Source organism: Lissotriton vulgaris, chromosome 9 (assembly GCF_964263255.1).
Source record: "Lissotriton vulgaris chromosome 9, aLisVul1.2, whole genome shotgun sequence".
Taxonomy (NCBI): Eukaryota; Metazoa; Chordata; class Amphibia; order Caudata; family Salamandridae; genus Lissotriton; species Lissotriton vulgaris.
Window position 1 is genome coordinate 1,124,598,793 of NC_141697.1, and position 14,948 is coordinate 1,124,613,740.

The 14,948-nt window shown below is 44.6% G+C and overlaps 1 protein-coding gene across 2 annotated transcripts in view; it reads right to left on the minus strand.

The window, feature by feature from the left end:
- The window catches only part of CACNA2D3 (calcium voltage-gated channel auxiliary subunit alpha2delta 3), a 2,559,454-nt gene that overhangs the window by 1,828,000 nt on the left and 716,506 nt on the right, over positions 1-14,948 (minus strand). The window lies entirely within an intron of this gene.

Sequence of the window (14,948 nt, forward strand, 5' to 3'; positions counted from 1 at the left end):
TTCTCGGGATCGAGTTGGACTCTAGTGAGGGTTGTTTTCGTTTACCAGCTGCCAAAGTGTCGAAATTCAGGGCAGCCCTGCAAATGTGTATTAATGCATCTAAAGTTACGCTGCATCAATTGCAGCAATTGGTGGGGAAGTTGAATTTTGCCCTAAGGGTGATCCCAATGGCCCGCCCCTTTTCCCGTTCGATTGCCCAGGCGATGGTCGGCCTAAAGGAGGGTCATCATCGCACGAGACTATCGGCTGAGGTCCGCCAAGACATGCGTATTTGGTTAGCATTTTTGGCGGATTTCAATGGTCGAGTCGTCTGGAACAAACCAGCCTTGTCCTCTGAAGAGCTTGGTCTATGGACGGATTCAGCGGGAAGCATGGGCTTTGGCGCCATCTTCGGCACAAAATGGTCGGCACAAAGGTGGCCAACATGGTGGCATGAAGAGGGGCTGACGAGTAATATTGCTTTCCTTGAACTGTTTCCCATTTTGGTGGCCCTCAGAACCTGGCCCGATGGATTCAAAAATCACTCTGTCATATTTTGGTCTGACAATATGACCGTTGTAGAATGCATCAATAGTCAGGCAGCACGTTGTAAAATGATTTTAAGGCTGCTTAAAGAAATTGTCTTACTGTGTATGCAACTGAACGTGGTATTCAGAGCGAAACATGTACCAGGGGTGATGAATCAGGCGGCTGATGCACTGTCTCGTTTTCAAATACAGGCTTTCTCGGGTTTCCTTCCCTCAGCGGACCCAGAGCCGGCACCCTTTCCCGAAGCTCTCTGGTCTCTCGGTGCCCCGAACTTCGTTACCTCGTGGGAGAGAGTCTAGCACCAAGAACGAGGAAGGCATACGAAGGGGCGTTTCGGGCCTATTTAGCCTTTTTGGGGACTGAGAGAGGGGGGCTTTGGGGGCATGAGGATTGGGTAGTACATTTTCTGATGTCCTTGCGTAGGGCTGGGAAGTCGGTGGCTACAGCCCAGAGGCATCGTGCTGCCATTTCCTTTCTTGCCAGGGCTCATAATATCCAGGACCCGACAGCGTCTTTTGTGGTACAGAAAGCGCTACGTGGGTGGCAACGCCTTGAGGGTCGCAGAGTAGATGAGAGGCGCCCGATAGGTCTGGATAGATTGGCCCAGTTGCTGGCCACACTCCCCGCCACATGCTCGTCTCAGTTCGAGGCCTGTTTGTTCCGAGCTGCTTTTACGCTTGCATTTCACGGGGCGATGAGGATAAGTGAGCTGGTGGCAAGGAACAAACAGGATGTGGTGGGGGGTTTGTGCCGGGAACACGTTCAGATCAGGGGTGAGACGATGACTGTATCCTTTGTCAAGTCAAAAACCGATCAAGGTGGGGTGGGGGACTGCATAGTCATTCGCAGGATTCCAGGGTCCTCCATGTGTCCGGTAAAGTGTTTAGAAGAATACCTAGCACGAAGGGTGGCATCATGGGGAGGGACATTCTTGAGACACGCGGACGCCACCCCACTGACGAAGTTTCAGTTTCAGCGGGTGCTCGCGATGTCAATTACCTCAGCGGGCTTGGACCCGGGCGAATTTGGGACCCATTCCTTTCGGATAGGGGCTGCCACTGAAGCTACAGCCAGGGGTCTTAATGTGGAACAAGTAAAACGAGTGGGGCGTTGGTCCTCCAATTGTTATAAGAGATATGTGCGGTTGCACATGTTGTGAAGCTGTAATAATGTACTCACGCTTCTTGTCTTTTGTTTGGTTTTCAGTTACGCAAGCCTTCGAGGCGGGGCGGACTATGCAGTCGACCCAACACCAGGCCAGCGGTCAGACATCACCGGCTGTGAGAAAAGAGGTGTGGGTCGTGGGCCACTCATACGTGAGGCGTGCCGCAGACGTATTCGAAGCAGGTGACATGATTCACGTAGCTGGGGAATACGGGTACAGAATGTCCTTCTACGGAAGGGGCGGTCTCTGTATTGACCAGTTTCAGGCATTCTTTGAGGGTTTGTTAGGGCGGACGAGGTCACCGCCGTCTATAGTCATAGTACATTTAGGGGGCAATGATTTGGTCACCACCGGTAGACGACTTCTCCTAGAGGCAATGCTTTCCACCGTAAGTTGGTTGGCAAGGAGAGTTCCGGGGTGCATAATTGCGTGGTCTCATATGATCCCACGAAAAGTGTGGCGGGGGGCTGTTTCGATCCGTGCTTTGAATCATTCTGTTAGAAAACTTAATAACAAAGTGAGTAGGTTGTTCCGTTCCAAGACATTGCATTCTATCTCGCATGGTTGTATTAATGATGACAGTATGTATTTAGGGGATGGTGTTCATTTGTCTCGGGAGGGAAATGAGTTACTCATAGGAGACTTCTTAGCATGGTTAGAAACGTTGAAACATGACCTTTAGGTAGGATTTTTGTGGGGGTCCCGGATAGCCGGTCAACTATCCGGGCCTGTGGCGGTAAGGTCATGATCGGTGAGCACTAATTAGTAGATCCCTATGAGTGGGCGTCACCCAACACGGATGGGAGCGCTCGGGAGAGGTGGCCATTGGCCCCTCAATGGGGAGGCGGTCCCTTCTAAGGATGGGTCGCCGGAAGTAAAGGAAAGGCGGTCAAGGCCCCTTCCTTTGTAGGAGGGGTTACAGCCCCCTCCTGGGGAATTTCCCGGGGCCAGTGACATCTGCGACGGCAGATGCGGTAAGTTGTGTGGGGTTGGGATAAGGTCTACGATACCTTCTAGATACCTCACACGAGTATTCGAACGACCTTTAACTGGCGTCGAGTCTTTAGGTGCCCCCGTCAAGTCAAGGGAAATTGGTAATAGTTGCACTTGAGGTACGCCTCCGTGCTGTCGCCCATCCCAAGTGGGAGGGGTAAGTCTGGTTAGGGATCTTGACACCGGTTATGACCTTGCCGTTGGCCCTTAAACGTTAGGTTGTACAATTTCAATATGTCAAGAAATGTTTTGTAGGATGCTAGTTCGGCTAGGAGAACCTCTGTATTAGAGAATCTGTTAAGGTTAGCCAAACATCGCAATATGGTAATGAAATTGTACATAACATGAAACGTTTAATGTTTTTATTTTGTTTTAATAAATACGGCCGGGATGGTCACTCCATCCCACTTCCAAAAACTTCAAGAACTGTTTCCGGTTTCCCTCCTTTTGGGGATTGTGTTGAGAGGGGGTGGCGGGTATCTCGGCCATATGGAAAGGGGCGACCAACTTGGTCCCCCCGAACGTATGGCCGAGTGCCTCGATCCCCCCGGGAAGCCATTTTTGGGCGGGAGGCGCGTCTCGGCTGGTATGCCCGAAGCGGCGTAGCTGGGGCGCGCCTGTTCCTGCCCTAGAGTGGGCTGGCCTAGACACTGACGCAGCCAGCCACGCCCTCGGGGCAGGCAGGGGCGGGCATACGCCCGCCCTGAAGACGGATAAAAAGGGACGCAAGACCAGAAGACATCCTCTTGTTCTTGTGCTCTGAAGCTGCACCTCCTCGCTGCACGTGAGCTCGGGACAGAACGAAGAGCCAATTTTGACCCACCCACCAACCCCTGAAGACAGCCAGTTGTTTGTAATAAAGTTGATTAATTTTGCTTGTGTTCTCGTTTACAGGTTGGAGTGTCATGTTGATGTTGAGTTTAATAAAGAATGGTCTGTTTGAGTACGTTTTACCATTAAAGAGATTCAGATTTAGTGTTGAATTTTATGCATGCTCTTTCGGTCATAGTGGCCAATGTATTCTGAGGTTTAGTTAGCATTGTCGTATTTATTTGGTAGGCGGTAAGGTCATGATCGGTGAGCACTAATTAGTAGATCCCTATGAGTGGGCGTCACCCAACACGGATGGGAGCGCTCGGGAGAGGTGGCCATTGGCCCCTCAATGGGGAGGCGGTCCCTTCTAAGGATGGGTCGCCGGAAGTAAAGGAAAGGCGGTCAAGGCCCCTTCCTTTGTAGGAGGGGTTACAGCCCCCTCCTGGGGAATTTCCCGGGGCCAGTGACATCTGCGACGGCAGATGCGGTAAGTTGTGTGGGGTTGGGATAAGGTCTACGATACCTTCTAGATACCTCACACGAGTATTCGAACGACCTTTAACTGGCGTCGAGTCTTTAGGTGCCCCCGTCAAGTCAAGGGAAATTGGTAATAGTTGCACTTGAGGTACGCCTCCGTGCTGTCGCCCATCCCAAGTGGGAGGGGTAAGTCTGGTTAGGGATCTTGACACCGGTTATGACCTTGCCGTTGGCCCTTAAACGTTAGGTTGTACAATTTCAATATGTCAAGAAATGTTTTGTAGGATGCTAGTTCGGCTAGGAGAACCTCTGTATTAGAGAATCTGTTAAGGTTAGCCAAACATCGCAATATGGTAATGAAATTGTACATAACATGAAACGTTTCATGTTTTTATTTTGTTTTAATAAATACGGCCGGGATGGTCACTCCATCCCACTTCCAAAAACTTCAAGAACTGTTTCCGGTTTCCCTCCTTTTGGGGATTGTGTTGAGAGGGGGTGGCGGGTATCTCGGCCATAATGTCGTGGCGGGCAGATAGGAGAAGGATCTTCCTCCCATGGTGGCTCTTCGGATGCGGGGGACGGCGGCGAGGGTGTGGTTGGTCGAGGGGAGTTGGCGTGTGGGAGTGTAGAAGCTAAGGCGGTTGTTGAGGTATCTCGGGCCTTGGTTGTGTAGGGCTTTGTGTGCGTGGGTGAGGAGTCGGAACGTTATTCTTTTGTTGACCGGGAGCCAGTGCAGGTTTCTCAGGTGTCCGGAGATGTGGCTGTGACGGGGGATGTCGAGGATGAGTCTTGCTGAGGCGTTCTGGATCCTCTGGAGTCTCTTCTGGAGTTTGGCAGTCGTTCCGGCGTAGAGGGCGTTGCCGTAGTCCAGTCGGCTGGTGACGAGGGCCTGGGTGACAGTCTTCCTGGTCTCGTGGGGATCCACCGGAAGATCTTACGTTGCATAATAGAATGGCATCAGTGGATCAATGTGGATCAATGTTATTTCCATGTACTATTTCCCATATTTCCTTTTCCCATTCCACTGCACCCGTGGCTTGCATGAGGTGCTGTGTGCTGTGTCACCAGCCTTGCCTCTCTAATCCTTTTTCGTTGGCTGCTGAAATATGATCCTGCAGAGGCTGCATCTTGCTAGTAAGACAGAAGGGTGGGGATGGGGAGTTCTCCATCCATGAACAGGAATGAGGTTGAGCCACATGGGTTGCTAAATCAGCATAACCATTGCATACTCAGAGGTCATTCTGTGTGAATCAGTTTGCTGATCAAATCTGCAAGTTCATCTAGGTGCAAAAAGCTCTCAAAGCGAAGTTTATCATGCAGAGTGGCAGCTCTCTACCAAAGAGTCTGTGGCTATGTTTAAAAGCAGTCAGGGGAGTTGAAGAATGGGAGAAAGGCCCAGAACAAAGGCACTGACAGACTCTGCATTCAGTGACGGCAGACTGACTATGCAGTCCACGTAAAACATTGCTTCAATGATATGTCAACACCTTCATCGTCAGTATTTATGAGTTACAATAACTGGAGTGGGCTTGAGCACTGCAGCTATGGGCTTTACCGGTAAAAATTGTCTGAGGTGAATGAAGTGAAGCCGAGATTGTATAATCTTACAAGACAAGGGAGCAGGTCAAAGAACACAGGAACACCAGATGCTGTCAGTCACCTTTTAAAGGCAATTTCCATTCTCAAACAATGGATCAGGTTCCTGTTCTTGTAGAAGCAAAGTCAATCTGCTGACAGCAGAAGAAAGGGAGCTGATAGTCCTCACGATAGACAAAATGTCATTCACAAGACTAGAGTTCACTGGCATTGAAAGGCTCCGGAGTATGGATATCTCCCGTATGTTCTGACACGTTAAACATCGTTTACAATGATGTTTTTACAACGCGGTACCTTTACCACCCTAGGGTCCACAGGGACTGGTGTTAGAATAGTAAATTATACTATTCGAAATCCGCGCCCCCAAAGCAAGTCGTTGTAACGACTTGCGTTGTCACGGCCGCGTGGTAAAGGTATGCGTTGTGACGGTACGCGTTGTACCGTCATACATCCTTCTGACACTGGAGCTGCCCCAACAACTCCAACACTCCAAGGGACAGCAGAGGACTAAAGGGAGACAATAATTGCCAGGATTGAACAATGCCATCATTCACTAATCTGAAGTTAAGAAAGACTTGGTCAGGTCTCTTGCAGCTCACTGGAGCACAATGATGTGTCATCCGTCTGCTGGATATTGCTACTAAATGTAGAGTGATGTGTCTCCTGCATCAACCACCACCCGCAGGCACTACGAGTACAAATTGCGCATAACTTTATCCTAATGGCGCACCAGGCATTGTACCACATTGCCCTGAGTGGCAAAGATGACTGAAAGTCATGCTCCATCATGCATATATCCATCACTCAGATGTACAATGTGAAGGGTAAGAAGAGCAGAAACAGCTGAGGAGAAACCAGGGACAAGAAGCAGTAACCAATGTCCAGAACACTATTCGGAACACATCTTTTTCTGAGGGACATGAATCCTGGTTAAACTGTGACGACCATGGTAGGACATTTTCACAAATCATTGATCAGTGTGGTGCTACAGCAGTTACATAAGTACCCTTAAGTATTTTTGCATACCTTTGTAAATGATCCTGCAATACTCCCAACTCCTCCTTAGTAAAGGTGCAAAGTGGGTACAGCCCTTTCAATTTGTACTAATTGTACATGACTATTTCCTAGAGATTCCCATTTTAGATGTTTTGGAAGCAAGTCACAAAAGGACATACAAGTATGTGAAAGAGTACTACAAGGGCTCTACTTCACATACGCCAAAAGCCTATTTAAATATGCTTGCTATATCCTGGCACACTATTTAAAAATAACAGTATAACTTGGCACATCATTTATTATGTTTTCTGATGAGCTAAATGTGTCGGATAGTCTATTATGTATCCATTGGTCCTACTCGGCACCCATGTTTCTGTTCAGCAGGATAATGGTTTTGCCAATGTATAAGAATACTTATAGAAGGTACAGTAGAAAACCATGAAATATTCGGTCATTTCTCTACTTTCTCTACAGAACTGTGTATGAAACCAACAGCATTTAGGCACTATACTTACGATCATTTCGTAGAAAATGTATGGGTTAACATGATTTTTTAAATATTTGTTGCAGGTTAGCATTCATGATTTTGTTATACTCACTCGATGAGAGAAGGCTTTTATATCATTAAGGTTAAATTGTGCCACTTTGCGAAGAGGGATACTTTGGAGTGAAATATCCTACCCTTTTGTGCTGCCATTCTGCCACTGTGAACAGCATCTTGCCCTAGTCATTTGTATACATATACAGAGTAGCATTCTCGTTGCTGTTGTTGATAGTTCTTCCACAACAAAGCCAATAATTTAGCAGTAATTGTTTCATATTAAAGGTGGCATGACACAGCATTCAAACATTACCTTTCCTGATGCCAAATGCTGATCTGCAAATGATTTGCTGTAAAATGTATGTTTCAGGTGGAATACTAACAGACCATGATGTTTTACATGCCATCTTTCTAAGACTTTTTTGTTTGTCGTTTTATATAGCTCGAGCTCTACCAGAAGGTATTGGAGCGTTTTACACGAGCACGAGTTACCTTTCACAAGGACATATTATTATTATTATTTGTTTGTTTGGTGGGCACCGAGAGATTAAGTGATTTGCCCAGAATCACAGGATGTTGAGGCGACGCCGAGACTCGAACCCGGTTCCCCATTCCAAAGCCGGCAGCTCTGGCCGTTAGGCCATATCGTCTCCCCACAAGGCTTACTACTTATTATTCTGCCACTAACATACGATTCCTACCCATGAAAGCTTATTTCACCTCACATCATAATGATCTGTTCACTTCTTTACATTAATGCAATAAAACACGTTCTTGTCTTCGGAAACCTCTTATTTTATGAGAACACCATTGTTATTGTGACCAAAATACTGCAGAAATTCATCACAACGCACCGCTCCTGTTAGATTATTTGTCTTTCTCTGTACTTTGTTCTAAGTGTTTTAGCAGAAGGGCAGAGAGTGTACTGGATTTTTCCTTTCGGCAAGAAATGCAATGGACAGTGAGTGATATTCACCGAGGCCATATTTTTAATTAGAATTCGAGGCACCGCATCCTACAAGGGTCAACGAGTCCCTCACACGAAATATAACTTATATTGGCAGATAAATGTAGAAGGAAGGTAGTAATCAAGGTACATTCCTCGAACAAAAGCATTTAATAGACTGAGTCAAACCACAATGACTCCCATATATCATGGTGTGCCCCTTCCCTTGAAGAAAGAAGATACGGTCGAAAAGAACTGTAATTCATAGTTTTTATATAGTTTGTATTGACCCCAATGTTTTCTAAATTACGATTGTCTTCAACGAAATAAATCCACATCCGCGGGTATCTGGGCACTTAAGAAATCACCGACTGTAGTTATCTGTAGTTGTAATTGGAAATAAGGGCGAGTGATCCAATATCTGTGACCTTCTAAGCTAACCGCTCTCCCAGCAGAGAGAAACCACATTTCAGAACAAAAGGACTCTTCTAAAGAAAAATGTGAAACTGCAAAAGGTAAAGTGCAAATTTGTCCTTACATTTTCCCTCTAAAACCTACGTACATAAATTATATGTTAGTGACATCCTTGGCATAAATAAAAAAAAAGAGCTCTGGAATGTGAGACACTAAACTTTATGCTGCAAATATTATGCATTTCTTCACCTTGACTGTCCATGAATACATCCATAAGTCATGCTTTACAGCTATTTATGTCATCATGTTATAATGCACGTGAGACAAATTCCTGTAAATGCTATTATTGAAACCGGTAATGAAATCATGGATGTTTGCAAGCTGTGCTTCGTCTCACTGCAGTTCGTTGTAAGACAGGTGTTCATTATTTATAGCAAGAAGTTCTGGTATGATTGCAAGGCGAATAACCTTTTCTCAGTAAACTCGTTCACCCACTGTGTACAATGCAAAGAAGAACCACATATCATTTGTTATCAAACACAATAAGGATATCCGACGATATGCAAAGAAAGGACTTCCCTCTTAGAAGATGATAACTTTATTTACATCAACATTATAGCTTTTTGCTCTAAACTAGTAGTTGTTTCAATGTCTCTTTAGAGTTTTGGTACAAGAAATTGAGGAACAGTCACTATTATAACCTCCCTGCTTTTTATTTTGTAGTTTCAGAAAAAATTGAGGATTTTTTATGCAACAACTTAAGTTATGTTAAATGCCTGGTCAATGCCTGACTGTGAATATTTTCATATAGAGGTATGCATATCAAACTCCATTAATTGAAGTTTATTTTTGAGCTTTGGATTTGAGGAGGTTTCTTTGTTTTGTCGTGGTCTGGAGATAACATTTGTTTAGGGTTGGTTGTATAGCAGTACATAGATTGGTAGGGAGCTACTCTGTGCTTGTGTTAATAGCCTGATAGTCAATAGCCCGTGATGTCACAATAAAATGTTATATGGGTGGGGAAATGTGTAACTTGATCCGAAAGTTGGAATTCAATTGGGAAAGGAGCAGGATCTACTAGGCTTCTAAAGACCTGTCAAGTACATTACAGAGGTCTGATGTAGAAAATGACAATCTTTTGCGTGACGTCCCTCCAATATTTGACCTCTCTGCTTTGCTGGTGTGACAGTTCTGTGCACTTTGCCCCCGGAAAACAGGAGTAAACTTCATTACTCCCCCTTTAAACGTGTCAAAATTGGCTTAAACCTGATTGCACAATAACTTTCCTATAAGGCCATAGCATAAGGTGCATGCAGGAAAATAACTTTTTTTTGCATGATCACCCTTTCATTTTTTTGCCTGTTCTGCTGTTTTCTTTTTTTACTTTGCACACCAGACCCCACTGCATGTGCTCTGACCAGTAAAACATTTTGAAATTGACTATCATCCTAATTGGAATATTTCATTTACCTATGAGTCCATAGTCTATAGTACAAAGTGTAACAGGGGTCTGTAAGTTAAATGTTCTTAGTGGACTGCAGCACTTATTGTGCCATCACTAAAGTGACAATGACAAACAAGAACGCAGGCCTGCCACTAATAACATAGCTGTGCGGGTTTAACTGTAAATTCGAACTGTCAATAAAAACATATTTTGGCATGCCAAACCATCCTGTTAATTATTAATAAGTCAAACAAAGTAGGCCTTAAACACCCAGAAACTAAAGTATACAAAATAGTGATGAATGGAAGGAATGCTTCAATTAATCTCAGCCAATGGTAATAACACAGATCGCATCCCAATTCATTGTTATAGCATACACCTGGATTCAAACTAAGGTGACATGGTATGCAAAATAATAACGGATTGTGATGCGGCCCGGTAATTACCAATGGCTGAGAATAATTCAAGCATTCCATCCATCACTTTTTTGTATACCTAAAGGGCCATATAGTAGGGTGCAAGATCTTTAAAGGTAGGACATGTAAAAGTTTATTGTTATGTTATGCAGATTTGTTGAGCTTACTATCACCTGGGAGGGTATCCTGGTGCTAAGCAGGTGTGTGCCTAGCTAAACCTAGAGACAAGTGGGACTATGCAAAAAGTCAGGTGTTCATCTTCTTGCAGTATTCAAGAAGTGAGAAGGAGGCTGTTTTGTGTATCAGCAGGTCGTACCACACTTTAGGAGCAATGTAGGAGAAGGCGCAACCACAGGATCTGTATTTCAGTATGCGAGGGATGTGTGCAAGTAGGAGTCCAAACAAGTAGAGATGTCTGGAAGGTTTGTGAAAGCAGGTGTGATTGTTGAGGTGTGCTGGGCCAATGTTATGTAGTGCCATTAAAGCGTGGATGAGGAGTTCGAATTGTGCTCATTTGTATACGGGGAGCTGGTGGAGGTCCTTCAGGTGTGGTGTGACGTGAGTGCGGCATTAGAGGACAAGAGTAATTTTGCCTGATTAGTTTTGAGTTGGTCTGCAGCCTTTGGTGTGTTTTTTGTTGATCCTGGCATAGAGGATGATCCCGTAGCCCAGCTTGCTCATGACCAGGGAATTCGTGACAGTTTCCCAAGTGCTGAATGGGAGCAAATTGAAAATCTTCCTCAGCATTATCAGGATTTGGAACCATGAGACGGTGATGGCATTGACTTGGTCAGTCATGTTGAGTTTGCTATTGATGACAATTCCGAGGTTCTTGACGTGGGTGGTGAGGGTTGGAGTTGGTGCTAGCTCTATGGCCACCTGGTGGAGTCCCACAGTGAAGTGCGGTTCCCAAAGATCACTATTTCGGTCTTGTCGGTGTTCAGCTTCAAACAGTTGGTTTTCATCCAGCGGGCGATTTTAGTCATGCAGGCATTGAACTTGATCCGGGTTCCAGGAATTTTGTCCGTTAGGGAGAGAATGAATTGTGTGTCATCAGTGTAGGAAATGATGTTGATTCTGTGAAAGCGGATGATGCTGGCTAGAGGGAGCATGCATGTGTTAAAGTGGGTTGGGCTCAGGGAGGATCCTTGTAGAACTCCGCAGATAAGGTCATGGTGCCAGGCTAACTGACTGGGTCCTTCCAGGAGCAGATCTATTGGAGTGCATGTCATTGGATTCCGATGGTCTGCAGGCATTGAATGAGGATGGGAAAATGAGTTATACACTGCACAGATGTCCAGGAGGATGAGCCCCACCATGCTTCCTCCATCCATAGTTATGCAGCTGTCATTCATGGTGGTGAATATGTCCGTTTCCCTGCTGTGGGTGGGTCTGCAACCAGACTGAGAGGTGTAATTGATGTATTCAGTAAGGCGTTTCTCTAAGAAAGAAGAATGTTAAACATGTCCTTATAATACCCTATATGCTATTTTCACATTAGCATTTCAATTGTAAACCATTAGGATTCTTTATTAATAGATTTATTACAAAACCACTTCAAAACCACTTCATTGAGAAAGTCAAGTTTGTAACAAATATTTCACAAAAGATAATTTTAAAAAGTTAGCTTTAGCATGCCTAAAGCCCCTAGAAGGCAATTTGCCTGAGCTTCCAACTATTACTCAGGAGGGAGATGTCCAGTTCCTCTGACAGGATGACAATCTAGGCAGTGCTCAGGAAGTTGTCTTCAAAGGGGCCTGCCCTGTAACTGGCAGATGTAGCTCTCACCTAGGCCCGCCACCCATTGTCCTACTAACCAGCCACGCACCAACCCTAGTGGGAAAGGTGCTGCCCTCAGAACTCCTTTTGAGTGACTACAGGGAATAATTTGCTCATTTCGCTGGTCACACCTTTAGGGTGGGAAGATGAGCTCTCCACAGGGGAAGTAATGTTCTGCCATCTTCGATTTAGGTAGAGAGGGGTACTGCAAGACTGGTTGCAGTAAAGCAAACAAGCATATAAACTGGTCCAAAAGTGAGTAGGGTTACCCCTAGCAACATATTCCCTATTGATCAGGTTGGGGTCAGGAGTCTCCCTCACCAACAGGCAAGTGCCAGGTAGTAATGTGGCCCCTGCTGGGAAACACTCTTCAGCATACTTCTGGACCTGTAGAAGAAAGAAGAAGGACTGCACCTGCTGTTGAGACCTTCGAGGAGAACCCTGAGAGCTAGGCCTGCTCCCACTTGTACCTAGGGCTGGATATGGACTCCAACGGTCAGTTGGTTGACCTCCTTTTAAGTTACAGCGACACAAAAGCTGCAAGAAGCTCACTTTCCGGAACGAGCCTAGCTAATAACTTTCAACTATGCCTGGGTGAAATTGTATTTTTGCTCAAGTAAACAGAGTATATTCAGTAATTTCATGTTACTTATTTGGAACAAAACTAACAAAATGTACACAATTACACCCTGTTTGTGTAATTATGAGTACTTTGGCACACAAATCCTATTGCAGGAGCACAGGAACAGCAAACCTAGTGAATGCAAATCACTGCTGGCTACTGCTGCTCATGTTTTGTTGCATTAGGGTTACTTTCTGAGCACAAAATGCATCTTCGGGTCCAATTGAGATGTGAGGGTGCTTTTTTGCACTAAGAAATTAGTGATAAATGCTCAGTTATGCTCTTCGTGTAATTTTGCATAGTCTCATGTACATTTTCAGTAATTTCATTATAGCAAATTATGTCAGTTACGCACACCTCTAGTTGTAAGTAGGCCTACCCTGTACCCTGATAGTGGCTTCTTTTGAAGTGAGTCCTGATCCCCAAGTGCTGTTCCAGAGATCCTATAGCCCTTGATTGATGTCAGATTGTACTCCCCATGCCTAACCCTAAAAGATGGACGTAGAAACTTTTCCAAGACTTCTTGCCCAGATAACCGCCATGGGCAGGGACCAACTTGCCTGCCCTTCGACCCAGGGTGCATTGCCTTTGAGCCTGACTTCACTGCAGCTCACGCTATGTTCTTCTCCACAAAAGCAAATCCAATTCAGCAGGCCGAAAGCCAGCTAGCATCAGACAATGCCATACTGTGTTAAACTACAGCTTGAAGCCTTGCCCTGCTGAGGAAATATAACCTACAGAAAAGAGTCAAAGTCCATAGTAAGACATTTGCACCGGGCCCAATAATGAGCAGCATTTGATCAATGTCAATGGCTTCCTGAGTGTGCACTCTGGACTTTTCCACTCAGAGCTTTGCCCACCTTTATTGATGGCTTCACCAAAACTTTCTTCTTCAGCCTGGCATTGACAAGCCAAGCTTCTCATCCAGTCTGAAGCGTTGCCCTGCTGAGGACTGTAAGTTCTCAGGAAACTTTGAAATCCAAAGGTAACTTTTCGACCTGGACAACCTGGTCCTCTTACCCGACCTGCTCTCCATTGCAGTGATCCTTAAAACGTACATTTGTCCCTATCTAGCGCAAACAGTGGCCTGCAGTTTGTGCTTTTTAGTGGTATTTTTGTTTAAAGATTTTAAAACTCATATCTTTGTTTCCACTTATTGGATTGTTTGTCGCTTTTTTGTCGTTTTGCTCATTAAAACATTCTCTATATTTATAAATTGCGGTGGGATTTTTACTTTTTTTTTACTTTTAAAAGGAATTTGTACTTCTAAATGCTTTACACATTTTCTTCAGTGAAGTCTGTCTGCTCTGTGCCAGAGTTGCCAGAGTTACCAGAGGTTGAGCTCAGGTTTTAATTAACAAAGCCTTTACTGGACATTAGAAGAATACAGACATTATTTTACCTGTGGCGAACTATCACCCACCCTGATTAATAATCCACTTTGTCACACTGTGCTAACCAAGAGAAGAAAAAACAAGCCATGAAAATACTTGAGAGTTTGAAATTTGTTTTTTTATTTGCACACTCCCAGACTAAACAATGGTAATATAGTGTATATCCTCTAGGTGATCAGATGCTCAGCAACTAAAGAATCCAATTTACATATCATCTCTTCTATAAAAGGGCTAATCATCCTCTCCTGTTTACCAAACCCTTCCCCGCTATTTCCTATGAGCAGGGAGATTAGTAGCCATCTGCATGCAGCCAGGACACAAAAAGGGCATTACAAATAAATTGTATTTCAAATACAAAATACAACATTCTTCTGAATGATGGAACACATAAAATCTTGAAGGTATATTTGTGCGTTTTAGTTGTGCAGAAAATAACATTGGTATTCCAGTGATCATCTAATTATTTACTGAATGTAAAGTTAAAATAGTTGATAATTTCAATATTCCAACTCTATGCTATTTGATTAAACTCTATTAAAAAATAATATCAGATGACATTGATGTGCCTCAATCCACAGATTACATAATTGAGAACGATTTCCCTTAGAAATATATTGATTAGCTAAATAAAGTTGGGTACTTCCATATGTGTTTGAAAGACACCAGGCGCAAGATTGTGGTAGCAGCCTGTGAGAACAACTAGAGTGTGTTCCCAGTTTTGCACATTAAGGCACTTACAGCCTGATTTAAAGTTTGGCAGATGGGTTACTCCATTACAAACAGAATTGTCCACCCTGTTAGAAGTGCATTAGGACATAATA